General features: G+C 43.3%; 1 protein-coding gene across 1 annotated transcript in view; it reads right to left on the bottom strand.

The window, feature by feature from the left end:
• LOC124798880 (cytochrome P450 6k1-like) overlaps window positions 1-16,555 on the bottom strand; it is a 118,980-nt gene that overhangs the window by 91,725 nt on the left and 10,700 nt on the right.

Here is a 16,555-nt window from a genome sequence, read left to right as displayed (position 1 = left end):
CGAGTAGTCTTCATCGTGGACCTGATTTCCGGTACAGTGCAGGCATAGTGTTTACAAATTCTGAGTAGACAGATGCCCATTTGTTGTACGGATTAGCAGAACGACAGATTTCCAGAATGACAGTGTGCCGAGAGGAGGCTGTTTGAAGCAGTTGATCAATGTGTTAGGGAGCCTATTAGTCGTGACTGGGGAAGGTCTTGGAGGACAACGACACCTCAGCTAGAGGAGGGACTTGTTCGTGCAGTTGACGACAATCTTAGTGTCAGCGTACGACAATTAGTTACAGAAGTAATACTGAGCACTTGACTGTCTGGAGAGTGCTACACGAGAACCTGGTGTATCCTTCCACGAACAGCTTGTGCAGGCCCCATCAGCAGCTGATTTTCCTGCAACAGTACACTTCCGCGAATGTTTCATTCATCTGTCTGTCAACACTCACTTCAGTGCAAATATGTTGTTCAAGGATGATGTTTCGTTTGAAGGTACATGATTAATGTGTCTAGGTGTTATAGAAACTAAGCTCTACTGTATAACATCCACTATACAGGGTGTTACAAAAAGGTACGGCCAAACTTTCAGGAAACATTCCTCACACACAAAGAAAGAAAATATGTTATGTGGACATGTGTCCGGAAACGCTTACTTTCCATGTTAGAGCTCATTTTATTACTTCTCTTCAAATCACATTAATCATCGAATGGAAACACACAGCAAAAGAACGTACCAGCGTGACTTCAAACACTTTGTTACAGGAAATGTTCAAAATGTCCTCCGTTAGCGAGGATACATGCATCCACCCTCCGTCGCATGGAATCCCTGATGCGCTGATGCAGCCCTGGAGAATGGCGTATTGTATCATAACCGTCCACAATACGAGCACGAAGAGTCTCTACATTTGGTACCGGGGTTGCGTAGACAAGAGCTTTCAAATGCCCCCATAAATGAAAGTCAAGAGGGTTGAAGTCAGGAGAGCGTGGAGGCTATGGAATTAGTCCGCCTCTACCAATCCATCGGTCACCGAATCTGTTGTTGAGAAGGGTACAAACACTTCGACTGAAATGTGCAGGAGCTCCATTGTGCATGAACCACATGTTGTGTCGTACTTGTAAAGGCACATGTTCTAGCAGCACAGGTAGAGTATCCCATATGAAATCATGATAACGTGCTCCATTGAGCATAGGTGGAAGAACATGGGGCCCAATCAAGACATCACCAAAAATGCCTGCCCAAACGTTCACAGAAAATCTGTGTTGATGACGTGATTGCACAATTGCGTGCGGATTCTCGTCAGCCCACACATGTTGATTGTGAAAATTTACAATTTGATCACGTTGAAATGAAGCCTCATCCGTAAAGAGAACATTTGCACTGAAACGGGGATTGACACATTGTTGGATGAACCATTCGCAGAAGTGTACCCGTGGAGCCCAATCAGCTGCTGATAGTGCCTGCACACGCTGTACATGGTACCTAAACAACTGGTTCTCCCGTAGCACGCTCCATACAGTGACGTGGTCAACATTACCTTGTACAGCAGCAACTTCTCTGACGCTGACATTAGGGTTATCGTCAACTGCACGAAGAATTGCCTCGTCCATTGCAGATGTCCTCGTCGTTCTAGGTCTTCCCCAGTCGCGAGTCATAGGCTGGAATGTTCCGTGCTCCCTAAGACGCCGATCAATTGCTTCGAACGTCTTCCTGTCGGGACACCTTCGTTCTGGAAATCTGTCTCGATACAAACGTACCGCGCCACGGCTATTGCCCCGTGCTAATCCATACATCAAATGGGCATCTGCCAACTCCGCATTTGTAAACATTGCACTGACTGCAAAACCACGTTCGTGATGAACACTAACCTGTTGATGCTACGTACTGATGTGCTTGATGCTAGTACTGTAGAGCGATGAGTTGCCTGTCAACACAAGCACCGAAGTCAACATTACCTTCCTTCAATTGGGCCAACTGGCGGTGAATCGAGAAAGTACAATACGTACTGACGAAACTAAAATGAGCTCTAAAATGGAAATTAAGCGTTTCCGGACACATGTCCACATAACATCTTTTCTTTATTTGTGTGTGAGGAATGTTTCCTAAAAGTTTGGCCGTACCTTTTTGTAACACCCTGTATACATTTCACGTAGAAGCAGGGTTTCTTGAGAGACAGTCGGCATCTTGGTGTTTTCTTCCACACTTTGTTGGTTGACCGGTCTTAAGAATCCAACAGGACGACTCGCCAGGTGGGCAGTAAGTCTTCAAGCGTATGACATTACCATAGTGTATAAACGTGGAAGAAAACACCAATATGCCGACTGTCTCTCAGGAAACCCTGTGCAAGACCATCAAGACATTGATGAAGATAGTGACTGTCTCGCAACACTCCAGGATCACTCTGCTGAGCAGAGGAAGGACGCCAGGATATCCCAAATTATGCTTGCCTTAAATCGGTCAGAGGATGTGAAAGTACAATTTAAGGTAGTTAATGGATTACACTGCAAGAAAAACTTTGATCCATTTGGAAAGAGGTGGCTACCAGTGCTTCCTAACATTATGCGCTTAGATCTTCTACAGAAATTCCATGATACGTCTGAGGCCGGACATTTAGAATATTGGACGACCCACCATGCAGCAGTCCAGTATTATAACCGCTACACTACGGCGACTGTGCTATTCAGATTCTTCTGCGATATATATATATATATATATATATATATATATATATATATATGTGTGTGTGTGTGTGTGTGTGTGTGTGTGTGTGTGTGTGTGCGTGCGCTTATGAACCCTGTCGGATCACGAATTACATTTATGATTTGCCTTTCTGCTAGCCCATATAGCTTTCATTCTTTCGCTATGTGCTTTCTTCCTTTCTTCTGACCTTCCCTGATCTTTTAAGGAATTCATTCTCTGGCTTTACTACCCATCTATTTATCTTCTGACGGTAAGGTTTCCTGTCTAGTATGTCCGATGTTCCTATCTGTGACTTTTCCACGTCATATTTGACTTCTTCTATCCATAGAATATTCTTCAGTTTTGCAGTGTATGTCAAAATCTTGTGAGTTAGCCTTGAAGATGGGAGTCTATGAATGTGTCCATAGAATTTCAGCCTTCGTTTCCTGATATCTGCGGCAAGGTTGGACAGTTCTTCTGTTGCTTTGCGCGATTTGAGTCTATAGCCCTCTTCAGTTTTATCTGGTCCCAGCACTTTCCTCATGATCATGATGTTCTCCAGATCGCCTTTTCTATTAAGTACCAACGTTTCGCTCGCGTACAGCAATTCAGGTTTAATCACTGTATTATAATGTTTGATCTTTGTATGAATGGACATACATTTCTTATTGTAGATTTTACGTGTTCTCCCATTTACTCGTTTGAACTTTTGTAACCGAACGTTCTGTGCTTCCCTTTTCCAACGCTGTTGGTTCTATGATCTCACCGAGATATTTGAGGGATGGAACTCGTTTGATCTGACCGTATTTTGTGTTCAATTCCTGAATGTCGAGTTTAGTGCAAATGAACTTGGTCTTATCGAATGAAATTTGTAGTCCAGTTTTCTCAGCGCATTCCTTGAGGACTCCAATCTGTTTCATCGCTGTATTTTAACAGGCCACTAGTATCGCGAGGTCGTCTGCGAAAGCTAAACAACTGACCCTGATGTCATCATTCTTTCGTCGGAGTTGAATAGGTTTCCAGTGGTCCTGGGTCTTCAATTCTTTCTCCTATTCTCGGATGGCTTTATCCAGAACAAGGTTGAAGAGCAGTGGTGACAACCCATCGCCTTATCGCACACCGGTCTTTATCTCAAAGGGCTCTGACAATTCGCCCATGAATTTCACTTTTGACTTCGTACCCGTGAGTGTTTCCTTGGTGGGTCCTAATGTCTTTCGATCAAGTCCTTGTTCTTCTAAGATGTTAAAGAGGGACCGTCGATCGACCGAATCATATGCCTTATTGAAGTCAACGAACATACAGTTGATCGGAGAGCTTCGGGTTGCTCTATGCTTCAGTTGTTGTTGTTGTGGTCTTCAGTCCTGAGACTGGTTTGATGCAGCTCTCCATGCTACCCTACCCTGTGCAAGCTTCTTCATCTCCCAGTACTTACTGCAACCCACATCCTTTTGAATCTGCTTAGTGCATTCATCTCTTGGTCTCCCTCTACGATTTTGACCCTCCACACTGCCCTCCAATGCTAAATTATGATCCCTTGATGCCTTCTTTTTGTTAAGTTCTGCCACATACTCCTCTTCTCCCCAATTCTATTCAATACTTCATCATTAGTTATGTGATCTACCCATCTAATCTTCAGCATTCTTCTGTAGCACCACATTTCGAAAGCTTCTATTCTCTTCTTGTCCAAACTATTTATCGTCCATGTTTCACTTCCATACACGGCTAAACTCCACACAAATACTTTCAGAAAAGACTTCCTGACACTTAAATCTATACTCGCTGTTAACAAATTTCTCTTCTTCAGAAACGCTTTCCTTGCCATTGCCAGTCTACATTTTATATCTTCTCTACTTCGACCATCATCAGTTATTTTGCTCCCCAAATAGCAAAACACATTTATTACTTTAAGTGTCTCATTTCCTAATCTAATTCCCTCAGCATCACCCGACTTAATTCGACTACATTCCATTATCCTTGTTATGCTTTTTTTGATGTTCATCTTATATCCTCTTTTCAAGACACTGTCCATTCCGTTCAACTGCTCTTCCAAGTCCTTTGCTGTCTCTGACAGAATTACAATGTCATCGGCAAACCTCAAAGTTTTTATTTCTTCTCCATGGATTTTAATACCTACTCCGAATTTTTCTTTTGTTTCTTTTACTGCTTGCTCAATATACAGATTGAATAACATCGGGGAGAGGCTACAACCCTGTCTCACTCCCTTCCCAACCACTGCTTCCCTATCGTGCCCCTCGACTCTTATAACTGCCATCTGGTTTCTGTACAAATTGTAAACAGCCTTTCGCTCCTTGTATTTTACCCCTGCCACCTTTAGAATTTGAAAGAGAGTATTCCAGTCAACATTGTCAAAAGCTTTCACTAAGTCTACAAATGCTAGAAACGTAGGTTTGCCTTTCCTTAATCTTTCTTCTAAGATAAGTCGTAAGGTCAGTATTGCCTCACGTGTTCCAACGTTTCTACGGAATCCAAACTGAACTTCCCCGAGGTCAGCTTCTACTAGTTTTTCCATTCGTCTGTAAAGAATTCGCGTTAGTATTTTGCAGCTGTGACTTATTAAACTGATAGTTCGGTAATTTTCACATCTGTCAACACCTGCTTTCTTTGGGATTGGAATTATTATATTCTTCTTGAAGACCGAGGGTATTTCGCCTGTCTCATACATTTTGCTCACCAGATGGTAGAGTTTTGTCATGACTGGCTCTCCCAAGGCCATCAGTAGTTCTAATGGAATGTTGTCTACTCCCGGGGCCTTGTTTCGACTCAGGTCTTTCAGTGCTCTGTCAAACTCTTTATGCAGTATCGTATCTCCCATTTCATCTTCATCTACATCCTCTTCCATTTCCATAATGTTGTCCTCAAGTACATCGCCCCTGTATAGACCCTCTATATACTCCTTCCACCTTTCTGCTTTCCCTTCTTTGCTTAGAACTGGGTTTCTATCTGAGCTCTTGATATTCATACAAGTGGTTCTCTTTTCTCCAAAGGTCTCTTTAATTTTCCTGTAGGCAGTATCTATCTTACCCCCAGTGAGATAAGCCTCTAAATCCTTACATTTGTCCTCTAGCCATCCCTGCTTAGCCATTATGCACTTCCTGTCGATCTCATTTTTGAGATGTCTGTATTCCTTTTTGCCTGCTTCATTTACTGCATTTTTATATTTTCTCCTTTCGTCAATTAAGTGCAATATTTCTACTGTTACCCAAGGATTTCTACTAGCCCTCGTCTTTTTACTTACTTGATCCTCTGCTGCCTTCACAACTTTATCCCTCAGAGCTACCCATTCTTCTTCTACTGTACTTCTTACCCCCATTCCTGTCAATTGTTCCCTTATGCTCTCCCTAAAACTCTGTACAACCTTTGGTTCTTTCAGTTTATCCAGGTCCCATCTCCTTAAATCTCACCTTTTTGCAGTTTCTTCAGTTTTAATCTGCAGTTCATAAACAATAGATTGTGGTCAGAGTCCACATCTGCCCCTGGAAATGTCTTACAATTTAAAACCTGGTTCCTAAATCTCTGTCTTACCATTATATAAACTATCTGATACCTTCTAGTATCTCCAGATTTCTTCCATGTATACAACCTTCTTTGATGATTTTTGAACCAAGTGTTAGCTATGATTAAGTTATGCTCTGTGCAAAGCTCTACCAGGCGTCTTCCTCTTTCATTTCTTAGCCCCAATTCATATTCACCTACTATGTTTCCTTCTCTCCCTTTTCCTACTCTCGAATTCCAGTCACCCATGACTATTAAATTATCGTCTCCCTTCACTACCTCAATAATTTCTTTTATCTCATCATACATTTCTTCAATTTCTTCATCATCTGCAGAGCTAGTTGGCATATAAACTTGTACTACTGTAGTAGGCGTGGGCTTCGTGTCTATCTTGGCCACAATAATGCGTTCACTATGCTGTTTGTAGTAGGTTACCCGCACTCCTGTTTTTTTATTCATTATTAAACTTACTCCTGCATTATCCCTATTTCATTTTGTATTTATAACCCTGTATTCACCTGACCAAAAGTCTTGTTCCTACTGCCACCGAACTTCACTAATTTCCACTATATCTAACTTTAACCTATACATTTCCCTTTTTAAATTTTCTAATCTACCTGCCCGGTTAAGGGATCTGACATTCCACGCTCCGATCCGTAGAACGCCAGTTTTCTTTTTCCTGATAATGACGTCCTCTTGAGTAGTCCCCACCCGGAGATCCGAATGGGGGACTATTTTACCCAAGAGGACGCCATCATCATTTATCCATACAGTAAAGCTGCATGCCCTCGGGAAAAATTACGGCCGGAGTTTCCCCTTGCTTTCAGCCGTTCGCAGTATCAGCACAGCAAGGCTTTTTTGGTAAATGTTGCAAGGCCAGGTCAGTCAATCATCCAGACTGTTGCCCCTGCAACTACTGAAAAGGCTGCTGCCCCTCTTCAGGAACCACACGTTTGTCTGGCCTCTCAACAGATACCCCTCCGTTGTGGCTGCACCTACGGTACGGCCATCTGTATCGCTGCGGCACGCAAGCCTCCCCACCAACGGCAAGGTCCATGGTTCATGCTTCAGTAGCATCTTCAAATTGAAAATTTGTCCAACACAAGAACGCCCCGGTCGGAAACCGGCATGATAATCACCAATTTTGTTTTCAAGCTGTTCTTGTGTGCTTTGAAGAAGGCATGCGGACAGAATTTTGTGGGTGACTTCAAGGAGAGAAATCCCTCTGTAGTTAGTGACATCTGTCCTGTCACCTTTCTTGTGTAACGGATGGATAAGTCCACATTTCCATTCTTCAGGTACCTTTTCCGTTTTCTAGATGTCTATGATGATTTCTGTGAACTTCTCAAGTGTATTTTGGCCTACGTTCTTCAATAGATCTGCAACTATACCGTCTTCTCCAGACGCCCTGTTATTCTTGAGTCTGAAGATGTGTCTATGGATTTCTTCTTTGGCAGTTGGTGGAGACTCTGGGTTTACTTGTGCGGGAGTCTATTTGGGCCATCTTGATTTGGGCTCCTGGCAATTGAGTAGCTCTGAGAAATATTGAGCCAATTTTCTACAATCATCTCGATTGGTCAGCGCGAGTTTGCCGTCTGGTTTTCGGAAACATAAGTTCTGAGGGATGTATCATCGAATCCTCCCTGCGAACGTCCTATAAAAGTCTCGAGTACTGTGATCTCGGAAGTCTTTTTCTATCGAGTCCAACTGGTCCTTCTTGTGCCTCCTCTTTGTTTGTCTGATAATTTTGAAGGCTTCATGTACATACGAGGTGCGACAATGAAGTAAAGAGACTGATGTGAAAAAAAATGTTGCTAACCGTTTTAGTCAAGTTTAGTGTTGTCTCCTTCAAAGTAGTTCCCATCTGATTGCACACACTTTTTCCAGCGCTTCTTCCATTGATGGTAACACTTCTGGAACTCATCTTCAGTAATACCCTCCAAAACCCTCGTCACAGCTTTTTGGACATCTTATGTTGTTTGAAAATGGTGTCCCTTGACCACCGTTTGGACTCTTGGAAATAGAAAAAAGTCGCACGGAGCGATATCTAGTGAATAAGGTGGCTGTGGTAGTACTATAATTTGTTTTGAGGTTAAAAATTGCTGCACTGACAGAGGAGTATGGGATGGCGCATTATCGTGATGCAGAATCCAATTATCAGCAATGTTGGCACGGACACAAAGAACTCTTTTACGAAGTCTTTCTAAAATTTCTTTGTAGTGATATTAGTTAACTGTTTGTCCAGAAGGCACCCACTCTTTATGAATAATTCCCTTGGAATCAAAGAAGCACACAAGCATGCATTTCACTTTTGACTTTGACATGTGAGCTTTTTTTGGTCTGGGTGATCCCTTTGAGCACCATTGCGAACTTCGGCGTTTTGTCTCTGGATCGTACTGAAAAAAAAAACAACTTTCAACACCAGTGATAACACGGCTCAACAATTTTGCATTGATTTCCGTTTGCTCTAACAGCGGATGCCACATTTTTCCATGTTTCTCGCTGTTGCGGTGTGAGATTTTTGGGGACCAATTTTTGCACAAATCTTTCTCATGCCAAGATCTTCAGTTATTATTAGACGAACCATTTCTTGATCGATGTTCAGTTCTTTTGCAATCATTTTCACATATAATCTTCGATCAGATCGTGCTAGTTCACGCACCCTGGCCAAGTTGACATGCGTCTGTGAGGTTGATGGCCATCCGCCGCGGTCTTCATCTACAACATTCGTTCTGTCTTCACTAAACATTTTATTCCAAGGAAAAACTTGAGGTCTTGACATAACCTCCTCTCCAAAAGCCTTCTGGAGCTTACTGTAAGTTGTCGTCGCGTTTTCAAACAATTTAACGCAAAAAGAAATGGCTTAGCGTTGCGCAATATTATGCGGTTCCATTTCCGTGACGGGAGACACCAACACATGTTAACTCACCACTGAGCAGATGCGTCGATGTGCCGCTTGGATTAGAAGCAGCTTATAGACCAAGGTCAAAGATACTGTGCCTGCAAGGTTGCCACTTCTTACAAAGAAAATCAGTCTCATTACTTTATTGTCGCGCTTCGTATATATATAGGGCAGACCACGAAAAAATTATCCGAATGTTAGGTAAATTGGGTGGGAAAAGAAGCTTCACAAATTGACCATTTCAATAATGTATTTGTCCAGCTCTGGCTCTTTGACAAACAATTATTCGGCATGGCGTTGATTGAAATATTTGTTCATCTCCTGAGGGATAATGTGCCAAATTTGGTCTAACTGGCGCATTAAAGCGTCACAATCCTGAGATGGCTGGAGAGTCCTACCTGTAATGTTGCAAATGTCCTCAATTGGGGACATATGTGGCAACTGTACTGACCAAGGCAGTGTTTGGCAAGCGCGAAGACAAGCAGTGGAAACTCTCGCCTCGTGTGGGCAGGCATTATCTTGCTGAAATGTAGGCCCAGGATGGCTTGTCATGAAGGACAATGGAGCGGATCGTAGAATATCGTTGAAGTACTGCTGTGCTGCAAGGGTGCCGCAGATGACAACCAATGGGGTCATGCTATGAAATGAAATGGCACCCTAGACTATCACTCCTGGTTGTCAGGCCATATGAGGGGGAGGGGGGAGGACAGTCACAATGTCATCCCACTACTGTCTGGGGCGTATTCAGTCACGACTTTGGACTGGAATCTCATTGATTGGAGTAGAATTGTCTTCAGGAACGAGTCCCACTTCGAACTGAACTTCGAAGACGTGTCTGGAGATCCCCCTTAGGCATGCGGTATAATACTAACCTAACTAACGGCCGCCATATGGCCCGACAGGCAGAAGTGATGGTCTGGGGTGCCATTTCATTTCATAGGAGGACCCTTTGGTTGTCATCCGCAGCACCCTTACAGTAGAGCAGTACGTCGATGATACTCTACGCCCTGTTGTGTTGCTCTTCATGGCAAGCCCTCCCAGTCTTACACATCTGCATGATAACGCCCGCCTGCACATGGTGAGAATTTTTACTTCGTGCTCGCTAAACTCTACCATTGCCAGCAAGGTCGCCGGATCTCCAGCTAGGAACGTTCGGAGCATTATGGGCAGGGCCCTCCAACCAGTATGGGATTTTGACAATCTAATGTGCGAATTATGCAGAATTTGGCACGATAACGTTCAAGAGGGCATGCATCAACTCTGTCAGTCAATGCCAAGCCGAATAACTGCTTGCATAAGGGCCGGAGGTAGCCCAATGCAGTACTGACTTTCTCAATCCGTGAAGATTTTTCTCGTTAGTAAATAACCCAATTTTTCTGAGATCTAAATAATCTGTTTGTCTGTTCATGTACGTTACATCTACCGATCTGCGTTGCATTCGCTCCATTCGGATAATTTTCAACTTTAAATTTTTTTTCTTAGGTTGTATTTTCTTCATCTACATGAGAGAAATCTTTCCTGAAAGTATGGCCATACCTTATTGTTACATCATGTATACTGTTTTCTCTGATATTGAAAACAGTCTTCGAACAGGACTGCAACTACACTCATGCTTATAAATTAAGGATAATACTGATACATGATGAAACAACGCTCTGGTGGGCGGTTTGCAGGTTTAAATTACCTCAGGGTATGACCGTGCAATGCATTTGACCTGCGGTCGTCGCACGGTGGCGCTGGCAGCAGTCCACATACGCAGAGGTGTGTTGGTGCATGTCAGAGTACGGTGCAGCGACTAAGTGTGCAGATATTTTCAGACATGCTAATGGTGACTGTGGGTTGAAAATGGCTCAAAGAACACATGTTGATGACGTTATGAGGGGTAGAATACTAGGGCGTCTGGAGGCTGGTCAAACACTGCAGGTCGTAGCACGGGCCCTCCGTGTGCCACTAAGTGTGATTTCAAGATTATGGCAACGATTCTAGTAGACAGGAAACGTATCCACAGGGTATAACACCAAAAGAAGACAGATATCTCACCAGCAGTGCCCGCAGACGGCCACGGAATACTGCAGGTAGCCTTGCTCAGGACCTTACTGCAGCCACTGGAACGGTTGTCTCCAGACATACAGTCTACAGACGACTGAACAGACATGGTTTATTCGTATTCTACTGATCCCTGGTCACAGGAGAGCCCGTAAAGCCTGGTGTCAAGAACACAGTACATGGTCATTGGAACAATGGTCCCAGGTTATGTTCACGGACGAGTCCAGGTATAGTCTGAACAGTGATTCTTGCCGGGTTTTCATCTGGCGTGAACCAGGAACCAGATACCAACCCCTTAATGTCCTTGAAAGGGACCTGTATGGAGGTCGTAGTTTGATGGTGTGGGGTGGGATTGTGATTGGTGCACGTACACCCCTGCATGTCTTTGACAGAGGAACTGTAACAGGTCGTCGCACGACGAGGCCCATACAATGGGCTTAAAGTGAATTTGCTACAGCTTGTTTAATAGAAGTGACGAAACCTTATGGTTATGCATCAAGTTTTATAAAGTTGACTTGGGACATGGCTTGTTTTAGGCAAACATTTAAATAATATTTTATGTTCTGAAGAAGACGTTATTACTAACGTTGAAACCTAGGTAAACGATAAAGTTAACCTGCAACTGTAGGCTGTATATTCTTATAGAAATGAATGGAATAAAAAAATGTGGACAATGAGACTGTATCTACAAAGCATTCATGCTCTTTAGTCACCGCTTTGTAAATGTGAAATAGCAGAGGATGTGAAACACTTGTTCATTGTATGTGACAACAGTCCGCACATTTTTTTGGCTTCTGGTGGCGTTAAAATGTTCTCTTCGAACACCTGTGTTGACGCTCCTAGCAACTAGAAAGTACAGGATATAGAAGGAACTCTTTCTCTTCATGTGTGCGGAAAAATTTAGTATGTAATATAGAAGCATCACTGTGCAAATTTGAAATGGCCTGTTAATTTACACGAGTTAATAGAGTTAACTATAACTCGATCGTCTTGAACCTATGCAGTATGTACACTTTCTGATTCTGGTCGCTAATGAGCACGATGTTGAGCGCCCCACAAACCAACGTCATCATCATCACTTTCTGATCAAAAGTGCCTGGACAGCTATTAGTGCACATTAATAAGGCCTGTGTCTGTCCTACGCATTTTCTACGGCCTGAACTCTACTGGGGACACTGTCAATGAGTTGTCCGAATGTCTGTGGAAGATCAGCAGCTCATTACTCCTCAAGAGGAGGTAGTTATGTTGGACGATGGGGTCTGGAGCGAAGTCGACGATGTAACACATACCTAATGTGTTCCACTGGTTTCACATTGGGCCTCTGGGCAGCCCAGTCCATTTCAGGAATGTTATTGTCCACAAACCGTCGCCCACTAGATGCTGCTTTATGTTACGGTGCATTGTCATGTTGATACAATCATCTCCTTTACTGTATGCAGTACTCAATGCTCCAAAATGTGTCCAAATCGTTCCGCATTGAGAATTTTTCTTAAGTGCAATATTGGTGCCACACACCAACCACGAGAAACTCCTCCATACCATAACACAACCTTACAGTAATTCGCTGTTGGTAATCCGCGTGACGGTGGGTAACGTTTCCCAGGCATTCGGCAAGCCCAAACGCTTACCTGGTTGCCTCTGGGGATATCGTGATCCATCACTCCAAATCATTTATTTCCAGTCACGCATTATCCAGTACCGTTGCTTTTGACTCACCTCAGATGCCAGCTTGCTTCTTGTAAAACAGTTACAGAAGCAGAGGCCACTCATTAAACCTGTATCGTTTGTCTGGAGAATTAGTAATAATTCTGCGGTGAGCGAGCGCATCTGAAATGTAAGGACACGAAATCCAGGATGCCTGACGAAAGTCTGTGACTGCAGAAGCAATGTTTTTTTTTATTTTATTGTTTTTTATAAAGCAATATTTGATGCTGCTAGTCACGGTTTTCTTTCATTTATTAGCTGCACGGCGCATTTATGAAACTAATTCCCATTCTAAAGGGCATTTTTACTGTACTACAGGTGTATGCTTTATGTTTGTGATGTGCGATCTTCGGATCTTCCAAAAGATCCATTTCATCTATTAAGTTAGTGGAATAGTTTGACATTTTCTTCTACATTTTCGAATGTGGTCCGGTATAGGTGTGGCTGATGTTTGTCTGTTGGGCGTGTAGGATTCAATGTGCTCTGTATACCTGGTCTGTAAATCTCGGTTCAAATGGCTCTGAGCACTATGTGACTTAACTTCTGAGGTCATCAGTCCCCTAGAACTTAGAACTACTTAAACCTAACTAACCTAAGGACATCGCACACATCCATGCCCGAGGCACGATTCGAACCTGCGGTTCCAGACTGTAGCACCCAGAACCGCTCGGAAATCTCGGCCTGTTTTTCATAGTTGATATTGCAGCAATGTCACCAGAATAATGAAGCAGCTGATACATCGCAATCATCATACATAAATGTCATAAAACAAAGAAAATGCACTTAAGATTGGTAATTATTTCCGGATACTCGACATGCAACTAGTAAACAAAAGAAAATCGCGAATGACACTATCGGATGTTTTTTTTTATATCAAACGAAACCAGAATAACGCAAATGTTCATTGCAGGCAATAAAGCTTCATTGGAAGTACTAGTACCAACTGGAGGCCATAACGCAGTTATAATAATTTACTGAAAGCAAAGTTTTTCAATACAGCTTAAGTGATATTCGATACTTACGCATTTGTTAAGTAAAAGCGACAGTATGAAATGTGGAACAGAATTTCAGAGCGTCAACTGGCATTAAGCACCAGTAAACAACGACACGCAAGGCGTTATAAATGGTTCAAATCGCTCTGAGCACTATGCAACTTAACTTCTGAGGTCATCAATCGCCTAGAGCTTAGAACTAATTAAACCTAACTAACCTAAGGACGTCACACACATCCATGTCCGAGGCAGGATTCGAACCTGCGACCGTAGCCGTCGCTCGGCTCCAGACTGTAGCGCCTAGAACCGCACGGCCACTCCGGAGTGGCCGCGCGGTTTGAGGCGCCATGTCATGGTCTTCGAGGCCCCTGGTGGTTCGTGTCATCCCTCGCGCATGGGTGTTTGTGTTGTTCTTAGCATAAGTTAGTTTAATTAGTGTGTAAGTCTAGGGACCGATGACCTCAGCAGTTTGGTCCCTTAGGAATTCACGCACACATGCCGTTCATGCGGTACTATACAGCTGGAGTGTTTACAACTGCAGTGCTTCAGTAAACAAGTATTACGGTACTGCGTAGCTTGGCTGCTAGGCGGCACTTATTTATATGGGCTCTTTACGGCGGCTGAGTAGCATGTCTCGGAAGATGCTACCCTCTGGGATTCAAGTCTCGCTGCGATGCTAGAAATGATGATGTAACACCGCGGCGCAGGCGTTGAGTCACTCACACGGGACAATCTCGTCGTCCTTGACTTCGGTTGCAGTCACAGTGCCACTGGCATCGGTGGATTCCGACGTTTTCAAATCAGTACGCTACTACGAGAGCGGCACAATATAGCCCATCTCACGACCCGAATGCACAGATTTCGGACGGCTGTCGGTGAAATTAAAATCACAGGCAGTTTAATCTGCCAGGAAGTTTCATATCAGCGCACACTCCGCTGCAGAGTGAAAATCTCATTCTGGAAACATCCCCCAGGCTGTGGCTAAGCCATGTCTCCGCAATGTCCTTTCTTTCAGGAGTGCTAGTTCTGCAGCGTTCGCAGGAGAGCTTCTGTAAAGTTTGGGAGGTAGGAGACGAGATACTGGCAGAAGTAGAGCTGTGAGGATGGGGCATGAGTTGTGCTTGGGTAGCTCAGATGGTAGAGCACTTGCCCACGAAAGGCAAAGGTCCCGAGTTCGAGTCTCAGTCCGGCACACAGTTTTAATCTGCCAGGAAATTTCATATGAGCGCACACTCCGCTGCAGAGTGAAAATCTCATTCTGGAAATTAAAATCAGTTTATTTTATTCGGTCACATTTGCCAACACGACACGAGACACGGGCAGTGAGAAACTAATAAGTTTAGTCAACGAAGGAGTTTGTGTCATCCTTAGGATAAAAACTATCTTAATCGGGACACGGCTTGGAATCTACGGACTGAAATCGCAGGTTTATTGGAAACGATTAATATGCAGAATCTTTACCGGAAATTTTAGGTGTGAAAAAATGAAATGATCGTATGGCATTGATGGCCGGGAGTTCCCACCTGGAGAAATTCGGCCGTCGAGTTGCAAGTTATTCAGCTGACGCCACATTGGGCGACTTGCGAGTCGGTGATGATGAAATGAGGAAAATGACACGATACCCAGTCCGCGAGCGAAGAAAATCTCCGAGCCAGCCGGGAATCGAACCCGGGACCTCTGCATGGCAGTCAGACGTGGTGACCACTCTGCTAAGAAGGTGGGCAATTTTAAGAGTAAATTATAGCCCCGAAAATAATTTGTTCAAGTTAAATGGATGGCGTTTCTTATGCTTAGAGCTACTGAAGTGGATCTTTTTGATAGGTGGACATTAGCTGTTTACAAATTATTATTATTGCTCACTGGCGTTTTTATGCTAGTAAGGCGGCGATTCCATTACATGAAGTGGCTTGCAAATGTGGCGTACCGTATGCCTTTCTACTTTTCGGTGCTTTAGGTGTCGGGAGTATGTTATTCTAAACTTTATGTTCGCCTTTCACAAAGATGGTGAATGACAGTTATTGAAGATTAATTGACGTATGTCTGCACAACTTCAAATAAATTCGGCAAAACAGTGTTTATACTTGTGATTTTGCTCTTCAAGGTCGCCATGAATCGTCTCGAGTATGTAAATCAGAATACGCACACGGGAAACTCTTTCGGATAACGAAACCTAATTTCGAGTACTTATAGAGAAGTAACATCTGAAATTTCTCATAATTAGAGATAAGAAGGTGAGCTCTGTAATTGTTTTGAAGAAAATTTAATAGTCAATATCATTTTCATTAGTATTTATTCCCGACGACCGGTTTCCATAATTAAGAGTATCATCTTATATACAAGGTGGTCCATTGATCGTGACCGGACCAAATATCTCACGAAGAAACTACAAAGAACGAGACTTGTCTAGCTTGAAGGAGGGAACCAGATGGCGCTATGGTTGGCCCTCTAGATGGCGCTGCCATAGGTCAAACGTATGTCAACTGCGTTTTTTTAAATAGGAACCCCCATTTTTATTAAATATTCGTGTAGTACGTAAAGAAATATGAATTTTTTAGTTGGACCACTTTTTTCGCTTTGTGATAGATGGCGCTGTAATAGTCACAAACATATGGCTCACAATTTTAGACGAACTGTTGGTAACAGGTAGGTTTTTCACGTTAAAATACAGAACGTAGGTACGTGTGAACATTTTTTTCGGTTGTTCCAATGTGATACATGTACCTTTGTGAAC

Source organism: Schistocerca piceifrons, chromosome 5 (assembly GCF_021461385.2).
Source record: "Schistocerca piceifrons isolate TAMUIC-IGC-003096 chromosome 5, iqSchPice1.1, whole genome shotgun sequence".
Classification (NCBI taxonomy): domain Eukaryota; kingdom Metazoa; phylum Arthropoda; class Insecta; order Orthoptera; family Acrididae; genus Schistocerca; species Schistocerca piceifrons.
This window is presented reverse-complemented; position numbering and strand designations above follow the sequence as displayed.